Source organism: Phodopus roborovskii, unplaced genomic scaffold, assembly GCF_943737965.1.
Source record: "Phodopus roborovskii unplaced genomic scaffold, PHOROB, whole genome shotgun sequence".
NCBI lineage: Eukaryota > Metazoa > Chordata > Mammalia > Rodentia > Cricetidae > Phodopus > Phodopus roborovskii.
This window is the reverse complement of record NW_026126410.1, coordinates 10975889-10995453: the sequence shown is the minus strand read 5'-3', so window position 1 is coordinate 10995453 and position 19565 is coordinate 10975889. Positions and strand designations below refer to the sequence as shown.

General features: G+C 38.9%; 1 protein-coding gene across 1 annotated transcript in view; it reads left to right on the top strand.

Annotated features, from left to right (window-relative positions):
• Galntl6 (polypeptide N-acetylgalactosaminyltransferase like 6) overlaps positions 1-19565 on the top strand; it is a 1089910-nt gene that overhangs the window by 486477 nt on the left and 583868 nt on the right. The gene's annotated exons all lie outside the window — the stretch shown is intronic.

The window sequence follows — 19565 nt, the reverse complement described above, 5'->3', positions numbered from 1 at the left end:
ACTGAAATTTTACTTTTGAAACTATGGTCTTCTATAAATAAATGTTTGGAGATTCTAACAATTAACCTCTCAATGAAATAAGTTTTGGGGAAAATATCTAGTGATGTGCTATTTGGCATGTTGGTTTGATTTTGTAAAGTGTAGAATGTTTTATTACTGTAAATAGTGCTGAATTGTGTTGTGTGATATATCTAAGACACTTTAATGATTTTGAGTCTTGCCTTTAAGCTTTGTTAGTGCTGCACCAGAGCTGCTTTTGGACTAGAGCTAATTGGCTGCCTTATTGAGGCAAAACTCTTCTAAGCCTTTCTATCCTTCTTCCAGTTCTCACAGAGTTATTTCAATCCTTGTATATTCCATAGGTGTCCTTCACTCTGATCCCTTCTGGTAGTTCATTCATCAAGCAAAGGCTAATGTCTTGTAAATATGCATCAACTAAAGTCTAGCTGAACAATGGTTGATTTTTATGACCTCCTGTCACAGTTAGCTTCTGCTGTCCATTTGGTTGAGTCTTCTATTAGAGATACCCTCACCCAAAGAATTGTCTTAGATTGCTCTGTGGCCATGTCTGTGAGGTACTTTCTTAATTGCAAGTTGATGTAGGAGGGACCAGCCCACCCAGGGCAATGCTATCCCTATAAAGTGTGTTTGGCCTGTGTAAAGTGGTGGTTGAGCAAACGAAAGGGACTAACCCAGTAAACAGTGTCCCTCTGTTGATTTATTCTTCAAGCTTGTGTCTTGAGTTCATGCTCTGCCTTCCCTTAATGATGTACTAAAACCTGTAAGTTAAAATGAACCCTTTTATCACCAAGATGTTTTTTATCTTGGTGTGTATCACATCAACAGAAGGCAAACTAGAACATCTCAGAAATACTGTCAGCTCTGAACTTTAGAGGGCTCTATCCTATGGACTCTAGCCACTTTTCATTTCCCCAGATACCATATCCCTTTTCTTTTTGATACATAGTTATTATGTATTCATTGTACAAAATGACTCTGTCTTGTACCTCAACCCTCCATGCTATTCTTTTTCCTTTCATGTAAATTACTTGGTTTTGCCTGCAATCCCACTAACTGAATCATTATGAGAAGTCTTTGGCTATAAAGTAAGAAAGGAGAAGTGTATTTATTTCTAAAGGGTCATGGTTTTTTCTCCCTCACTGGTATTTCATGTCTTGAATACCATTATTTCAACTTTAAAATTCTTGTGTGGGGGCTGAAGAGATGGCTTGATGAATAAGAATGTTTGCTGCACAAACATGACCTAAATTCAGACACTCAGATCACATGTGAAAAATGATAAGGCCTCCAGCTCTTTCTCAAAGAGATAAAGCTTAGAGTGGTTGAATGGGACATAAGATATATTCCATTGGATATCTGCACCCATAAGTGTGACCACAAACAGATGCACCTTACAGATACACACAGGGATAGACCTATATACTACCACCATGTGACATAGGCACCCAAAATATCTGACTTGATGCAATTAAGTGATAAATTCATCTCTGTTACAATATTTGGTTAACAAAAGTATTAGATTAAAGAAAGGGAGAAAGTATATGTATATTAAAATATACAAAACCTGTAAGGGGTATTTTTATAGCTGATACTTGTCCTGTTATTTTGCTAGTCATAGTGTATTGTTAGTAGCTCTCAGAGCCAACAATGGTTTGAGCAAGCATCCTAGATAGTCAAGGTTACAAAAGCTGCATAACGAGCTTGTGGTACTGTTGAATGGTAGCTATACCTTTAAGAAATGTAGCCTCATAAATGGAGGAAAATCATTCAGGACATGCCCTTGAAAGAAAAAGTAAAGTTTTGAATCCCTTCTTTAGTTCCTTCTACATGTGAGCTACCATTAGTAAGTATCTTTGCCATTTCCCCATCATAACATGATGTAGTATCCAACCTCAAATACAGTAGAACAATCTTACTATACTTTGTTACTCCAGGGTAAAAGCAAGAGAGCCATCCAATCAGGAATTTAAGCCCATGAACTATGCCAAAATAAACTTATATTATATTAGAACATTTCCTACAGTGAAAGTAAAGTATACCACAGGACTTGAATTTATATATTAGACCATCATCTTCCTCTGTGACCAGTGTTTCCTATACATGTTACTGAATGTTTTATTTTCAAACACGTTCACGGGTGATAGAAAGTGCTGATTTTTTTATCAAGCTGACACAAGCAAATATTTTAGGGAAAAGGGTATTTAATTGAGAATATTCATTTATTATATTAACAGTAGGGAAGTTTAAAGGGCATTTTTGATCAATGATTAATTTGGGATGTCATAACATTGGGCAGTTTCATGCCTGGGTAGGTGGTCCTGGTTAGCATAAAAAGATGGATGAGAAAACAGGAGACACAATCTAGTGAGCAGGATTTCTCCATGGTCTCTTTTTTGAGTTCCTGCATCCAGGTCCCGGCTCAATTTCCTGCTTGGAATTCTTTCCATAATGGACTGTAACTATAAGCTGAAATAAACTCCTCCCTGCAACATGCTTTTGGCCATGGTGTTTTATCACAACCAAAGAACCTAACTAACACAGTATCTGTTTTCTTTTCTCAGTTTATATTTTCTCTCAACGAAATTATTTGCCCATCATTCCATAAACAATGACAGAATTATGTAATTTAATGGATATGGAGTGATTGGAACAAAATGCTTTAAAAGGCCAGTGAATCCCCAAAGTAAAGGAGACTTGGAAATAAAGCAGAATGGACCCTCATCCTTGACTGTGAGAGCCACAGATACGTATAAAGAATTATAGACTCCACAGGTGAGGGACCATCCCCCACCCTTGTGTCAAGTTTCCACCCTTTCAAATTTCCAGTTAGATTATAAGATAATTTACATTTAGCTCCCTAAAAGTATGAGCTCCTAATCCCCAATTAAATGAGGGTTTAAACCTATGTGATGTTTTTAGATCCTGAATCTCTAAGTTTCCTGTATTACTTTTCTTATATAGGTAGGGGATTATTAAATAGGATATGAATTTTGTTTATGAAGAAATTGATTTTTTGTTTAATTTGTTATGTTCCATGTCGAACACAGTTCCCTCTCCCTCACTCCCGTCATCCCTCTGTCCCTCCCTTCCTTTTACCCTCTCTGCCCTCTCACATGCACCCTGACCACCCTCCCCTCCCATCCCCCACCACAGTTCCAAATGTAGGGAAATGCCATCCAGTTGGGGTCATGTAAATCTGAAAGGTCATGTGAAATAGGGACAAGGGCGTCTCTCCTGTCTCTAGGTTAAGGCAGTTATCCCTCCATGGGGGATGTGTTCACAAGGTCTTTTTGTGCACCAGGAATACATACTGGTTCCACTGTCTGAGGTCCTTTAGACTGCTCAGCCCTTCTGGCTGAGACCCATATTCAGGAGATCCTGAGTCAGTCCCATGCTGGATTCCCAGCTATCAGTCTGCGGGCCTGTTAGCTCCTCCTTGTTCAGGCAGCTGTCTCTATGTGTTTCTGCAGCCTGGTTTTGTCCTCTCCATCTGCATCTGGGTTCTAGTTAGACTCAGTGTTAGGTCTGGGTATTTGTGTCTGTTTCCAACAGGTATTAGATTAGGGCTCCATGGATAAGTTAGTTGTTGATCTCACTATCCGGGAAGGGCAATTATGGTAGCCTTTCCACAGATGCTCAAATTGTTAGTTGGCAGCAGTCTTGTAGTTGTCTAGACCTTTCTTTGGGTTCAGTTTTCTCTTCAAACCAATATTGGCTCCCTCTTTTATGTTCTCTCTCTCTCTGTCTCTCTCTCTCACTCTATTTCTCTCTCTCTCTCCTGTCTTCTATTCCTACCCTGACTCAATCTTCCTAGTTGCACGTGTTTTCCTCTCCTCCCCCTCATTTTCTCCTACTTCTCTCTCCATTCACTGCCCCCCACTTCCCTATGCTCTGGGTGACTTGTCCCTTGCCACTTGTGTCAGGGACATTATATGGATCTCTTAGAATACTTCTTATATCCTAGTTCCTCTGATGGTGTGAATTATAGGCTGGTGATCCTTTGCTCTAGGTCTAAAATCCATATATGAGTGAGTACATACTGTGTTCCTCTTTTTGTGACTGGGTTACCTCATTCAAGATGGTTTCTTCAAGTGCCATCCACTTGCAAGTGAATTTCAAGATTCCATTATTTTTTTTCTACAGAGTAGAATTCCATTGTGTAGATGTGATGTGCCACATATTCATTATCCATTGAGGGGCATCTAGGTTAATTCCAGGTTCTTGCTATTACAAATAATGCTGCCATGAACATAGGTGAACAGATGTCTTTGTTGCATGGATATGGATCATTTGGGTATATGCCTAAGAGGGGGATTGCCGGGTCCTGTGGTAAACTAATTACCATTTTCCTGAGGAACCACCATACTAATCTCCAAAATGGCTAAGTAAGTTTGCACTCCCACCAGCAGTGGAAGTTCCCTTTCTCCAATCCTCTCCAGCATAATTTGTCATTGGTGTTTCTAATTTTAGCCATTCTGGTAGGAGAAAGATGGAATTTCAAAGTTGTTTTGATTTGCATGTCCCTGATGGCTGAAGATGTTGAGCACTTCCTTAAGTGTCTTTCAGCCTTTTTGATTTCCTATATTGAGAATTCTTCAGTTCTGTACCAATTTTTAATAGGGTTTTTTGGTGTTTTATTGACTAGTTTATTGAAGATCTCCCATGCTCTTGGATAGGTAGGATAAACTTAGTAAAAATGGCAATCTTGACAAAAGCAATCTACAGATTCAATGCAATCCCCATTAAAATTCCAGTACAATTCTTCACTGACCTTGAAAGTATAATAATCAACTTTATATGGAAAAACAAAAGACCCAGGATAGCCAAAACAACCCTATACAATAAAAGAACTTCAGGAGGCTTCACTATCCCTGACTTTACACTCTACTACAGAGCTATAATTCTGAAAACAGCCTGGTCTTGGCACAAAAATAGACAGGTGGACCAATGGAATAGAATTAAAAATCCTGATATTAACCCACACACCTATGAACACCTGATTTCAGACAAAACAGCTAAATGAATACAATGGGGCGATAACAGTATCTTCAACAAATGGTTCTGGAACAATTGGATGATGGTGTGTAGAAGATTACAGATAGACCCATGTCTGTCGCCATGAACAAAACTCAAGTCCAAATGGATCAAAGACCTCAACATCAATCCAGCCACACTGAACCTCTTAGAAGAGAAAGTAGGAGGTACCCTTGAACAAATTGGTATAGGAGACTGCTTCATGAACATAAATAAAACTCCAGGGGCCAGACACTGAGAGCAACAATTAATAAATGGGACCTCTTCAAACTTAGAAGCTTCTGTAAGGCAAAGGACACAGTGGACAAGACCAAACATCAGCCCACAGACTGGGAAAAGATTTTCATCAATCCTATATCCGACAAAGGGCTGATCTCTGAAATTGATATTTTTTTACATGTAGCATAATTTAACAAGAAATTTCATTTTCTATTATGTTCAAAGGAGGTAAAAGGCAAAACTGGTAATGATTATTGCTGTTATCTTCTAAAATATTCTGATTATGTTCTTACCAAAATGTTTATGAAAGTTTCTCCAATACATTGCTTTTCCATAACTAGTTGTGACCAATGAACTGTAAGTAGAAAACAACATGTCAATTCATGACAGCCTATGTAACTACCAGTTTGCAGGTCATCCATGTGTTCATTTACATCTGCAGCAATGATGGGCAGTGCTCAAATGTTAGATGGTTTAAGTTTTTGCAATGAGCAGATATCCTCTTCCAGCAATAGAAACTGGTAATGGAAGTCAGAAATAGTATTTATTATTTAAATGTGTTGATTTTAAACATTAGTACATGAAGGTTATTTCTTTAATAATACTCTTGATTAACATAGTTTACACAGAAGAAAAGGTAAGGCCATATTCTGGAAAAACTTAAAAATTGTTCTCAAAGGCTGTTATCATCGAGTTTAAGTTTTTAGGAGTAGGGGAGTTGGATTTTGTTACTAAAGTTAAATATAAATATACAGCCACAGTAACAAGAAGGATGTTTAAGTGACAGTAAAGCATCTAAGAAGATCTCAATAATCATAGGGCTCTTGATCATCCTTTGCTAAACAGTGGGTTCCAGTGCAATGTGAGTTACAATTTGTGTCCTGTCTCAAGAAACACCAAACATCTGAAATGAGTATTAACAAGTAAACACACATACGTTTATCTCTGTTTGAGAGTGTGTGCATGCTTTATGCATGTAGGGTATGTATGCTCACATGAGTTTGTGGATGTTTGCATCTATTGGGGGCTTATGAAGGGGCAGAGGAAAAAAACCTCATTTTCTCCATCATTCTCTGCATGTTCTTTATAGAAGGGGTAACTGCTACCATCCTCAACATTTTCAATGGGTGCTGGGTATCTGAACTAGGATCCCAAAACTTCTTCAGCAAGCCCTCTTACCCAATGTTAAGTTTTTTCATGTATTTGTAACTAAAATTTGTTTTGATGCCTCTCTATTATGGAATCAATGGCTATTCCTGTGAAGAAAGGTAAGTTAGTATAAAGATGAATATGATTATTTTTTAATACATTTTAAAGTAAGCAAACTCAGCTCTTAAAAATCTCACCTGGATGGCATAGCCCTACATGTGGAATTGGGGTGGGGGGATGGTAGGGGAGGGTAGTCAGGGTGCATGTGAAGGAGCAGAGAGGGTAAAAGGCAGGGAGGGAAGGAGAGAGGAAGAGGGAACTGGGATCGACATGGAAAATAATAAATTAAAAAAAAAAAAAAAAAGAAGAAGAGAAAGTTTAGCAGAGCTCAACACTGGCGTCTCTCTGGTTCCTGCTGTCTGTGTAGGTGAAGTGGCATACAGCCGCAGTCAATAACTATTTGCTGAAGGAACTAACTGACTTACTTGATTCTTCTTATCACACACATGAGTTACAATAATCCCTACACAATAGACCAGTGACTTCAAAACTGAAAACAACCTAGCTGACACCTGTTATCAAGAAGCACTGGTCTCAGAACACACATTCCCACAGGAAAAAAAAAAAAATCTCCTATTTTTTGAAAGACCAATATAAAGCTATCAAAATTTTTTGTGTATTTTGTTTTAGGAAAACAGAGTGAGAAATTTGGTATTGACATTCATTTGCATTGCTATGAAAGTCTTAGCAGAAGATTTGCAGACTAATTTGGAGTTTTGTCTGCTTCTTAAGTGTCTTCAACACTTCCTGTTTTTCTCAACTAAAAATTTAAAGGATTTAAATTCTTTTTCTCTTCCTAACACATTTAAATTTTTAAAGTAAACATTTTATCCAATTATGTAAGTGTTGTTCAATAAAGACATATCCTCATTTCTAAACCATTCTTGACTCTTAATTTCATTTTGAAAACAACACATTAATATGAAATCAAATCATTAGAGATATTTTATCTACATTTCTGAAAATCTATCCCAACAAATGTTTTCGATTGTTCTAATTTTCATGTGTTTGTGTTTATAAGCTTGTTAAATATTTGTAAGCATAAACTAAATTTGTTTTACTTAATTTGGTTTTAATTTTTTTCATATATGTATACACATTATATATATCTCAAATGTTTTCAATTGTTCTAACTTTTGTGTGTTTATAAGCTTATTAAATATTTATAAGCATAAACTAAATTTGTTTTACTTAATTTGGTTTTAATTTTTTTCATATATATATATATGAACCCACACACCCACATACACACACACACAGACACACACACACACAAACACACAAACCTGGGAAACAAGCTCAGAAACTTGTCCATACTGACCATTAGCCAGAGACCCTTTTACCTAGTTCTTAAACACAATTTCAAGGTTTTACCCTGTCTTCTTATTTAACAAGCTTCCATTCTGATCCCAATTTGACATCAAACCCTAAACACGCAGAAGGACATTCTTAGGAAAGCTACAAATGCTGCTAGATTTGATATAGACAAGGAGGAGTCATTTACATCACAACTTCTCACACCCAACATCCTTGTCAGTAGTGAATTCTATTTTCTATCAAGCAGCATATATTCTAAAATGACAAGGATAGAGTCCCATCAGATTAAATACTGTTACAGATACTGCTTCTCTGTAGAGTAAAAAGTCCAACTCACAGCCTCTTTGGGTATGTTTTGTTTTGTTTTGTTTTGCCAAAACTATTTTAATCCATAATCTTTCTGGTCTGGTCTCTCCGGTCTTCAAAGTACCATCTGCCCTATAGCCAGAAGAATATGTAAACATGGTTCTGTCTTCCTCATGATCAACAATATTTGAAACACTTCACATTGACTAGAGGGTAATGTCCAAATTCCTTATTTTTTTGAGATAGTATATGATTTGTTTTCAACATACACATCCATCTCTAAAGGCTTCCCTAATCCATTCAGACAAACTTAGTCATACTTCCTTCAGGCTCTCGCTGCCTCTATGCTATTTATTATGTCTCTTGTCTCATTTGAGTTCACTCATCTTTTATGTCTGTCCACTGGCCTGTGATCCCTTAAGGGAAGAGACTGTAATTTATTCTTTTATTTTTTCCTTTCTATCCTGGGTGTCTCCCACTTGCCTTTATTCTGTCCCTGTCTCTCTCTGACATCCCTTTCTCATTCTATAGAGGATTTGGCAGGTAAGAGAAAAGCAATTAAAATAGTATGTTTGTAATAATGAAGATAGTGTCAGAAAACACTTACCTCAGAACCAGTACTGTCCTAAATGCTTTGTAGAGATTATCTAATTTAATGTGTCATATAGCATATTATGAAAATGAGGGAGTTCATCTTAGAGTAATATATGATGATCAAAAACAACTTGAGGAAGAAAGTATGTATTTCAGCTTACAACTCTTACTTCACTCTCCACTGCTAAGTGAGGTCAGGGCAAGAACACAAACAGAAGGAACATGGAGGTAGGAGCTGATGCAGAGGACATGAAGGACTGCTGATTTATGGCTTGCTTTTCATGGCTTGTTCATACTATTTTTTTCTTATAGTATCCAGACCCACTGATCTAGGGATCAACTAAGAATCTTCTTCCCAAATACTCTAGCTTGTGTCAAGTTGGCATAAAATGAGCCATCACAGAAATATGTAACTATTCAACTAGAATCTTTCCTTTCTCATTTGTCCCCAGGAGGGTATGTTAATATAAATACCACAATATAAAACATGTGAAGTCCCACAGGCTTTAAACATTGAAACCCTTTAAAAGACCAGTCTCTTTAAAATATCTACAGTCTCTTTAGAAACCAAGTCCCTCTAAATATCCAGTCTCTCTTCAGCTGAAGTGTTATAACTCTGGGTTCCTATAAAAAACCACATCAACAAAACTCAGTTAAATACTTTCTTATTCCAAGAGGAAATAACCAGAGAAGTTACAAAGCAAAGTCAAAGTTCACCAACATGAAATTTCTGTGCTTAATATCTAGGACCCACTCACTATTCTCTGAGCCCTAGAGGAGCTGCTCTGCAGTTGACAACACACAGAGATCCACTGCATTGCTGATGCTGTCCTTGGTAGTCATCCTATGGTATGAGTTATCTCTAAAATTCTGGTGTCTCACACTGTAACCTGGACTTTGCCGTTGCCATTAGCTCCTCCTGCTCCCTCAAGGGACTCTGGCTCTGCTACATAATGCCAAGCCTAAACTCTCCATGAACTCTTCTCTCCTATGCCTTCTGCTACAAGTGAGGCTTTCATCAACAATCTATTTTCAGGGACTCCAACCCTGCCACTCAGTGCTAAGCCTCAGCTTCTCCTCATTACTACGTAATCCCTTCATAGCCAGTGTCACTTGGGTGACTCATACACACTATCAGCTGTTGCTTCCAGAATCAGACCCACCAACAGCCCACTCTGGGACATACAGTCTGTGTGCTTACCCTTGGGTTTACTGCCCTTGGTGCTATGTGTCTCTTCTTAATCACTGATCTCTTCTTTTTTCAATGTAATATTGTATTTTTGAGATCATTCTATACTTACATCATTTCCCTCTTCCCTTTCCTTCCTCTAATCCCCTGTATATATCACCCTAATCTTTTACAAATTCATGAACCCCTTTTCAAAACAATTGTTGATATATATATAAATATATATATATATATATATATGCATAGAAATAAACTTCATTCTGTCTGCTAATTGTGTTTATGATTTCTTAATAACCAATAATTTGTCTCCTACTGCTAATGGTCCTAGAAAATAAAAGGTTTTACTTGGTGGTTCTGGTCTCTTGTTAATCACCTGATGATCTGAACCGAATATAAGTAATTCAAGATATTACATAAGTGCCCCCAGTATCCTTTGCTTCCCTCAGAGACTTTACAGCCAGGCCTCCATCATCTGTATTGCTCTAAGCTCACTAAGCTCTGAACATCCAATGGCTTGTATGGCCCAATAGTTCAAATGCTACCACATTTTCCCCAAAATATAGTCAGGTCAGTGACAACAACACACCACAGTCTACTACCAATTCCTGTCTTTGTTTGGTTTCTAGTGCTGTGATAAAATATCATTACCATAAAGAACTTGGGGAAAAAGTAGTTTAGTTTAAACTCTCTGGTCACTCTCCATTGCTGAGGTCATTTATAGCAGGCACCAGAAGGCAGGAGCTAATGCAGAGACCAGGAAAATATACTGTTTACCCAATTATTTCTCATGACTTTCTCAGATGAGTTTTCTTATAGCATCTAGGGTCACTATCCCAGGGCTGGCTTTACCCACAATGGGCTGGGTCCTGCCACACCAATTACTAATTAAAATGTATTACAGACTTGCCTACTAGCCACTGTTAGGAGGCATTTCCTCAAATGATAATCCTTCTTCCCAAATGGCTCTAGTTTGTGTTAAGTTAACATATAACTAGCCAGCACATTAGCAAAACAGACTTTTCTACATTTATAATTTTACTTATAAATTATGACTTCAGTATCAGAGAAGCAGTAATCAGATATGAATTAGCAATGACTTTATAATGTAGCTTAATTAGAAAACATCAATTACTGAAGTTTTGTTGGAAAAAAACAGTTTAAATACCTATAATCTATTATTTATAATAAGTTTATTTATACACTAAACACGCATTTAGTAAAGCCCAGTTGTTACATTACAGAGGCAGAGACAAATCAGTTTAGAAAAGAACTGAGGGAAAGTCGAGCACTCTAGTCCTATAATCACAACACCAAGGGAGAAAGACAGAAAAATTAGAATGTCAGAGCCATCTTTGATTACATAGTTAGTGATTTTGATGTCTGCTTGGGCTGCTTGAGATCATATATGAGGGAGTGAGCAAAGGGAAGGTACTGAAGCAGAGAGACAGAGAGAGACAGAGACAGATATAAGAGACAGAAACAGAGACACAGCAGAAAGGGAGGCAGAGACAGAAAAAGGCAAAGAGTGTATTGTTGCTGAAAGAAAAAAAATATGCCTAATTACTGAAACCTCAGCATTTATAGGCTGAGAAAATAAGTATAGCAAAATAAGAGTGAATAGTTTTGATCATTTTGTAATCAAGGACTGCCATTCCTAGATATAGTGTAATTTAATGTGTCTAGGATTAAGATTGAATTCACCATATTCACCATAGGGGAAGATCTGAGACCCCCCCCAAAAAAAAAAGTGACTTCAACGGTTCTAGAACTGTTCGTCCCTGTGAAATAATCACAGAATCTCCTAGACCTATGATGGGGCCAGGAAACGATGAAACACAGTCAAGACACTCTTCATTGGAGAGGCAACCAGGATTCTACCATCAGGAATTTGCTAATTCTCCAGCTCTCATTTCTTCATTAGTTGAGTCATGTTTGAGAGGTTATTCATACTTCTCAGAATATATTGTCTCTCACGATGCAGAAATATATTTGGATGTGTTTGTACCATTGAGTTTTCAGTGGGACACTTGGCTTCTACTGAGAGTGGTGACAACTTATTTGAGCTTATTTGAGGTATAATGGAATGATTTCCAGCAATAGATCTTTGCCATAATTGTCTTTTCCATAGGATCTTGAGTTTGAACTGATGATCTCACACATGCAGTTAGTAGCACTGCACTACATCCCCAACCCACCCCCAAGAAAACAGACCCTAATCTTAGATGACTGATAGGAGACTAATAGATAAGAGTTGTGTAATAAATGCAGATGAATGTGGCTCCTGATTACATGACATTTTGATACCTCCACTGTCCAAGCTAAACTTAATAGCTTTATCCTCAATCATACGATGATTCAAAGTGAAGATGATATCTTGATTTTTTCCTTTTTTTATGTAATTTATTATTTTACATGTCGATCCCAGTTCCCACTCCTTCCCTCCCTCCCTCACTTTTACCCTCTCTGCCCTCTCACATGATCCCTCACCACCCTCCCCTATAATCCCCCCACCAAAATTCCATATGTAGGGGAATGCCATCCAGTTGGGGTCATGTAGATAAGGAAGGTCATGTGAAGTAGGGACTAGGGCTTCTCTCCTGTCTCTAGGTTAAGGCAGTTATCCCTCCATGGGGGATGTGTGTTCACAAGGTCCATTTGTGCACCAGGGATACATCCTGGCTCCACTGTCTGAGGTCCCTTAGACAGCTAAGTCCTTCTGTCTGAGACTCATATTCAGGGGGTCCTGAGTCAGTCCCATGCTGGCTTCCCAGCTATCAGTCTAGTGGCCGTTAGCTCCTCCATTTTCATGTAAGCTGTCTGTATGTGTTTCTGCCGCCTGGTCTTGTCCTCTCCATCTGCATCTGGATTCTAGTTCGACTCAGTGTTTATGTATGGGTGTTTGATCCTGTTTCCAACAGGCATTAGTTGAGGGCTCCATGGATAAGTTAGTTGTTGATCTCACTCTCCGGGAAGGGCATTTATGATAGCCTTTCCACGGAAGCTCAAATTGTTAGTTGGGAGCAGTCTTGTAGTTCTCTAGACATTTCTTTGGGTTCAGTTTTCTCTTCAAGCAAGTACTGGCTCCCTCTTTTATGTTCTCCCTCTCTCTCTCTTTCTCTCTCTCCTGTCTTCTATTCCTAACCTGACTCAATCTTCCTAGTTGCATGTTTTCCTCTCCTCCCCCACGCTTTCTCCTACTTCTTTCTCCATTCACTGCCCCCCCCCCAATTCCCCTGTACTCTGGGGCACTTGTCCCTTCCCGCTTCTGTGTAAGAGTTTATATGAATCTCTTAGAATACACCTTGTATCCTAGTTCCTCTGGTGGTGTGAATTATAGGCTGGTGATCCTTTGATCTAGGTCTAAAATCCATATATGAGCGAGTACATACTATGTTCCTCTTTTTGTGACTGGGTTACCTCACTCAGGATGTTTCCTTCAAGTGCCATCCACTTGCCTGCGAATTTCAAGATTCCATTTTTTTTTTTTTTTTTTTTTTTTTTGTGCAGAATAGTATTCCATTGTGTAGATGTGCCACATCTTCATTAACCATTCTTCAATCGAGGGACATCTAGGTTGCTTCCAGGTTCTTGTTATTACAAATAGTGCTGCTATGAACATAGTTGAACAGATGTCTTTGTTGCATGGATGTGGATCCTAAGGGGGGATGCATAAGAGGGGGATTGCCGCGTCCTGTGGTAAACTAATTCCCATTTTTCTGAGGAACCGCCATACTAATCTCAAAAATGGCTGTATGAGTTTGCACTCCCACCAGCAATGGAGGAGTGTACCCCTTTCTCCATATCCTCCCCAACATGAGTAATCATTGGTGTTTCTAATTTTAACCATTCTGGCAGGGGTAAGATGGTATCTCAAAGTTGTTTTGATTTGCATTTCCCTGATAGCTAAGGATGTTGAGCACTTTCTTAAGTGTCTTTCAGCCTTTTTGATTTCCTCTATTGAAAATTCTTTCTTTAGTTCTGTACCCCATTTTTTAAATAGTGTTATTTGGTGTTTTGTTGACTAGTTTCTTGAGTTCTTTGTATATTTTGGAGATCAGCCCTTTGTCGGATATAGGATTGGTGAAAATCTTTTCCCAGTCTGTGGGCTGCTGTTTGGTCTTGTCCACTGTGTCCTTTACCTTACTGAAGCTTCTAAGTTTGAAGAAGTCCCATTTATTAACTGTTGCTCTCAGTGTCTGGCCCCTGGAGTTTTATGTTCATGAAGCAGTCTCCTATACCAATTTGTTCAAGGGTACCTCCTACTTTCTCTTCTAAGAGGTTCAGTGTGGCTGGATTGATGTTGAGGTCTTTGATCCATTTGGACTTGAGTTGTGGTGAATGAGGAAAATGGTGAGGACAGCCGGGGAGAAAGGAAGATTTCACAGCCTCTAGAATGCAGAAAGCAAATGAGGGTAGGGTTGGAGGAGAGACAGGAAGGGATGGTGTGCAGGAAAGAACTGAGAAAGCACAGAAGTGGCCACAGCAAAAGGATATTCCAGTCCTTAACCCAGTGAAGGGAAGGGAGATGAAGGGAGAAGGGAGAGAAGGAGATGCCGCGAGGTCTGCACTGGCAGAGCCTGGAGAACTTCAATGTGTCTGACCCAAAGAAAGAAAAACTATTATATGCATCCTGCGGGGTGAAAAGACACGTGGGATGTCAAGGGGCAAAACTAAGCTACAGCCCCGCCTCAGCTTCACACTCCAGGATGTACAGACACCCAGGAAGGGGCCCATTACTTGTTCTTACATCATTCCCTAGGTCATTAAATCAGGTGCTATGCTAAAAAAACAAAACAAAACAAACAAACAAAAAAACATGAGAGTTCTCCTTGTCTGCTTCTCCCCATTACAAAATCATGACAGTTCTATTTGAAAATATACCTTGAACCTATACCTTCTATAAACCACCTTCTGCTTTTAATTGTGTTGGTTAGGTGTTGGCAAATAAACAGAAACTAGGAAAAGGGAAAGTCATTTGAGAAATTTCTTTACTTTGACATACAGGCAGGTGTATATGACATTTGCAATTTTCCTTTTGTTGTTGTTTTGTTTTTTTGTTTTTTTGTTTTTTTGTTTTTTTTTTTTGCTTTTGCTTTTTGAGACAGAATTTTTCTGTGTAGCTTTGTCATTTACTGTAGACCAGGCTAGCCTCAGAGTCATAGATCCAGCTTCCTCTGCCTCCCAAGTGCAAGGACTAAAGGTGTGAGTCACCACTGCTAGGCTGTCACATTTTTTTGTTAAGTTAATGATTGATATGGAAAAGCTCAGCCCACTGTGGATAATGCCACCCCTGAGTAAGTTGGTCATCCTAGGTCCTAGGTTGTAGGAAAGTGATTAATGGTTATTATGGAAGGACTCACACACACTGTCGACAGTGCCACTCCTGGGCAGGTGGATGAGTCTAGGTTGTAGAAGAAGGCAAAGGAAGTAAACAGTGTAAAGCAAGACAGTAGTAGTTTTTCTCCATGGCCCCCACCTCACTTCCTGTCTCTAGTTTTATGACTTTAGTTCCTGCCTTTGTTACCATGGAGATGGATTGTGTAAAGCAAACAAGCCCTTTTCTCCTCTAAGTTGCTTTTAGTCTGTGTTTTAATCACAGAAGTAGAAAACCAAGCTAGAATATTTGTAATTTAAGAAAACACTTCAAATTCATTCAAGGACCATCTTTTCTTAGCCTACAGTACATAATTAAACATCTACACTTTAAATTTTATTGCAAAGATTACATGGTTTCTCATTCTGCATTTCTTTGTTATTGTGAGTGGCCTAAAGGTACTGCATTTCACTCATTGTTTTCTGTACTGTATATTTTTATGTCAACCTGACCCAAGCTAAAGTCATTCAAGAGAAGGAACCATCGATTAAGGAAATGCCTCTTTAAGACTGGGCTGTAGGGAAATCTTGTGGAATATTTGTTTAAATTATCAGTTGACTAGGAAGGTTGTAGTCCATTATATGTGGTCCACATCTGGGTTGATAGTCCTGGCTTCAATGAGAAAGCAGGCTGAGCAAGCTATGGAAAGCAAGCCAGTAAGCAGCACCCCTCCACTGCCTCTGCATCAGCTCCTGAATCCATGTTGGCACTGCTTAAGTTCCTGCCTTCATGGTTTTGATGAGAAACTGTCATATTAGAATTAAAACCTTTCCTCCTTAGGTAAGCCTAAACTACGTTGGAAATTGTATAGAGTGGGGTGTTGCTGTGACAGGCCTGACCATGTCTGGGGGAGGATTGTGGAAAATCCTTGAAACTCTGAGAAGAAAAGTTATTGAATGTTCAAGGACTGGTGAGCTGGTCTGTGGTAATTTGAAGAAGTTTTGAGAGAAGTACAATGATGGAGGCTTGGCTTATGCCAATCAAGAAGGAAGTTTGAGAATTAAAGACTGTCAGAGCTGTTGTGCATGTGTTATTTTGCATTAAATTTTCTGGACAGCTGGGGCTGTGATAAGTAAAAGAACAGCACCATGGGATTGAAACCTTCACTTTACTGGGACAATTGAAGTCAGTTACCTGGAGCTAAGAAATTAGCAGTGATTAAAAAGCGCTGAGAGGGGAGAGGCAGTTAGGAGAAAAAGAAGCAGAGAACAGGAGGCAAGAGGAGAACATGAGGAAAAATGAGTCCGGGGAGGAATAGAGGAGAGCAAGGAAAGAGATAACAGAAGGAGCCATTGTAGGTTTAAAGAGAAATCTAGCACTAAGGAAATGTCCAGAGATCTACAACGATCACCCCAACTAAGAACCTGAGCTATAGAGGAGAGGCTACCTTAAATGTCCTTCCCTGCCTGATAATGAGATGGATGACTACCTTTTATGCCATTCTAGAGCCTTCATACTGTAGCTGATGGAAACAGAAACAGACACCCACTGAGCCTAAGTCCTGGAATTTAGTTGCAGAGACGGAGAAGTGATGAGCCTGGTCAAGACCAAGCTACAGAAACCCACAGAGACAGCTGACCTGAACAAATTGTCGCTCATGGACCCCAGACTGATAGCTGGGAAATCAGCATAGGATGGACCCAAACCCCTTGAATGTGGGTGTCAGTTGGGAGGCCTGGGCAGTCTATGGGGCCCCTGGTAGTGAATCAGTATTTATCCCTAGTACATGAATGGGCTTTGGGATCCCATTCCACATAGAGGGATACTTTCTCAGCCTAGACACATAGGGGAGGGAATGGGCCCTGCTTCATAGGAAAGGCTTTGAAGACTCCCCATGGAAGACCTTACCCTTCCTGAGGAGCAGAAAGGAGGGTTAGGAGTGAGGTGCAGGGCAGTGGGGGGGGGGGCGGGATTGACATGTAAAACAAGCTTGTTTCAAATTTAAATTTTAAAAAATGGAAGGAAAAAAAAAAAGAGAGCTGAGAATATCTGAGGTGAAATCTCCTTAGAAGTGCTTCCTGAGAGTCAGAAGACAGAAGCTGTTGCAAAGGTGGCTAAGGCTGTACCTTACTCTAGCTGCTGAATTTGGTAGTGTAAGAATTTTGAAGGCAGGAAGGGATTATGGATGGCAGCTGAGATTTGCCCCTGTAAAAAGCCAGGAGTCCATTGTTGAAGGTGCAGCTTCACGGAACAGTTGAAGACCAGGGACTAAAGTGGGTCAGAGTATTTGAGGTTTGGAACCATGAAGAGATTCTAGGAGAGACTACTGGTGAAAGTGCAGCCCTGTTTCAGCAAGGGACCCCAGCACTTTGGAGATGCCAGTGCCATGATATGTCCACCACGAACAGCAGCCACTGTGGAGGGTAGCCTGGCTATGCTCAGAAGAGAAACTGCTTGATGGATGTGGAGGAGCATGGACCCTGAGAAGTGAGTGAACCAAGACCCTTGGAAGATCCTAGAAGATCGCAAGGGAATCATGTGTGTTGGATGTTGAGTTTGGTTTTACTTTGATCTGATTATGACTGTGCCCTGGTTCTTCATCCTTAAAATAAAATAAAATAAAATAAAATAAAATAAAAAAGGATTAGACTTATTTAATAGCTAAGCTGATGAGCTGAGAAACTTTTGGTTTTACAAAAGAGAGTTTGGATGAGAGGCTTGGGGTTTTTTTAAGTTGGTTTTGTTTGTTTGCTTTTGTAGTATTTTATTTTAATTTTATTTACACTGGTGTTTTTGTCTGCATGTTTGTCTATATAAGAGTGTCAGGTCTTGGAGTTACAGTTATTAGCTGCCATGTCCATGTGGGTGCTGGGAATTGAACCCAGGTTCTCTGGAAGAGCAGTCAATGCTCTTAACCACTGAGCCATCCCTCTAGCCCCCAAGCTTGCATTTTTTTTAAAAGTGAGTTTGTGAAATGATGGACCTTTAAGGTTGTAAAATGTTTGATGCTGTAATGTTTATATTAATGTGTGGTCTTGGGGATGAACAAGAAGAAAAGTTTGTGGCTTTCCAGTGATATTCATGTGTCAAGTTGACAAGGGGTCAATTGTACTGGATAGTTTTATGCTAACTTGACACAAGTTAGCCATCTGAGAGATGGGAACCTCAATCAAGAAAATATTGGTCTGTAGGCAAGTCTCTAGGAGACCTTCATTAGTAGTAGAGCTCATCCCCCACCTTAGTGGGTGGGTCTTACAAAAATCCTGGTCCTGGATTTTTGTAAGAAAGTAGGCTAAATTAGCCAGAGGGAACAAGCCAATAAGCAGCACCCCTCCATAGCCACTGCATCAGCTCCGACATCTAGGCTCCTGGCCTTCTTGATTTCCATCCTTCACTACTTTTGAAGATTAACTGTTATATGGGAGCATGAATGAAATAAACAACAGCAATGCTAACTCTAAATTAAGACATTTTCCAATTTGGATTCTGGCTTATATCAAACCTTCAGTAAATCACTGAATGAATAAATAGAAAATAATCTTTCACTTTTCATATGTGGCAATAATTTTGAGTTTATACTGATGAGATTATTGAAAACATTTTTCTTTTTTGTTGTTGTTTGATACAGGGTTTCTTAGTGTTGCCTTTCCTGGCCTCAAATTCACAGAGATCCACCTGGCTCTGCCTCCTGAGTGTTGGAATTAAAGGTATTGTGCTGGCACATGCCAGCCTTGGAAACATTTCTAAAAGAAAAAGAAAAAGTTTGTATGGTGTTAGTTTAGTCTTACATAGTTTTGTGTCTGCTTGGGGTTTTTATTGGATTTTGCGAGGCTACTGGCATTCCTTTTAGCATGATGGGTTTGTTGTTTAGACAATAATACATGAATATGGACTTTACTTAGTTCTTAAGCAGTTGATATGAAAAAAAGTCTTAATGTTTGGAAACTCCTTTATTTTCTTAGAACTATCCTTTGCTTTCCAAGAATACAGTAGAGAGTGATAGTTCCTGTGGTAGAGTCCATTACTTTGGGTACTGATGTATGGATGTATAGACACACAATAATCTGGGACCTTTGGCTTAATTCAGAAGTTATAACTATGGTGTGTATGGAATTACACTGGATCTCATTTTCAGATCTGTTCATTACATGTAAAGTCATCTCCCTCACTCAGTTTTATTAGAAATTGCCAATCCATCTCTTTTTTATCTTTTAAATTATCCTACAATAAATTTCATGTTTTTACTATATTTCTATGTTCATATCTCACCATAATTTACATGTATATGCCATAATTTTTCATTATATAAAATATATGCTTTATAGGTAAAAATTTTTTTTTAAATAATGTGATTTCATATTT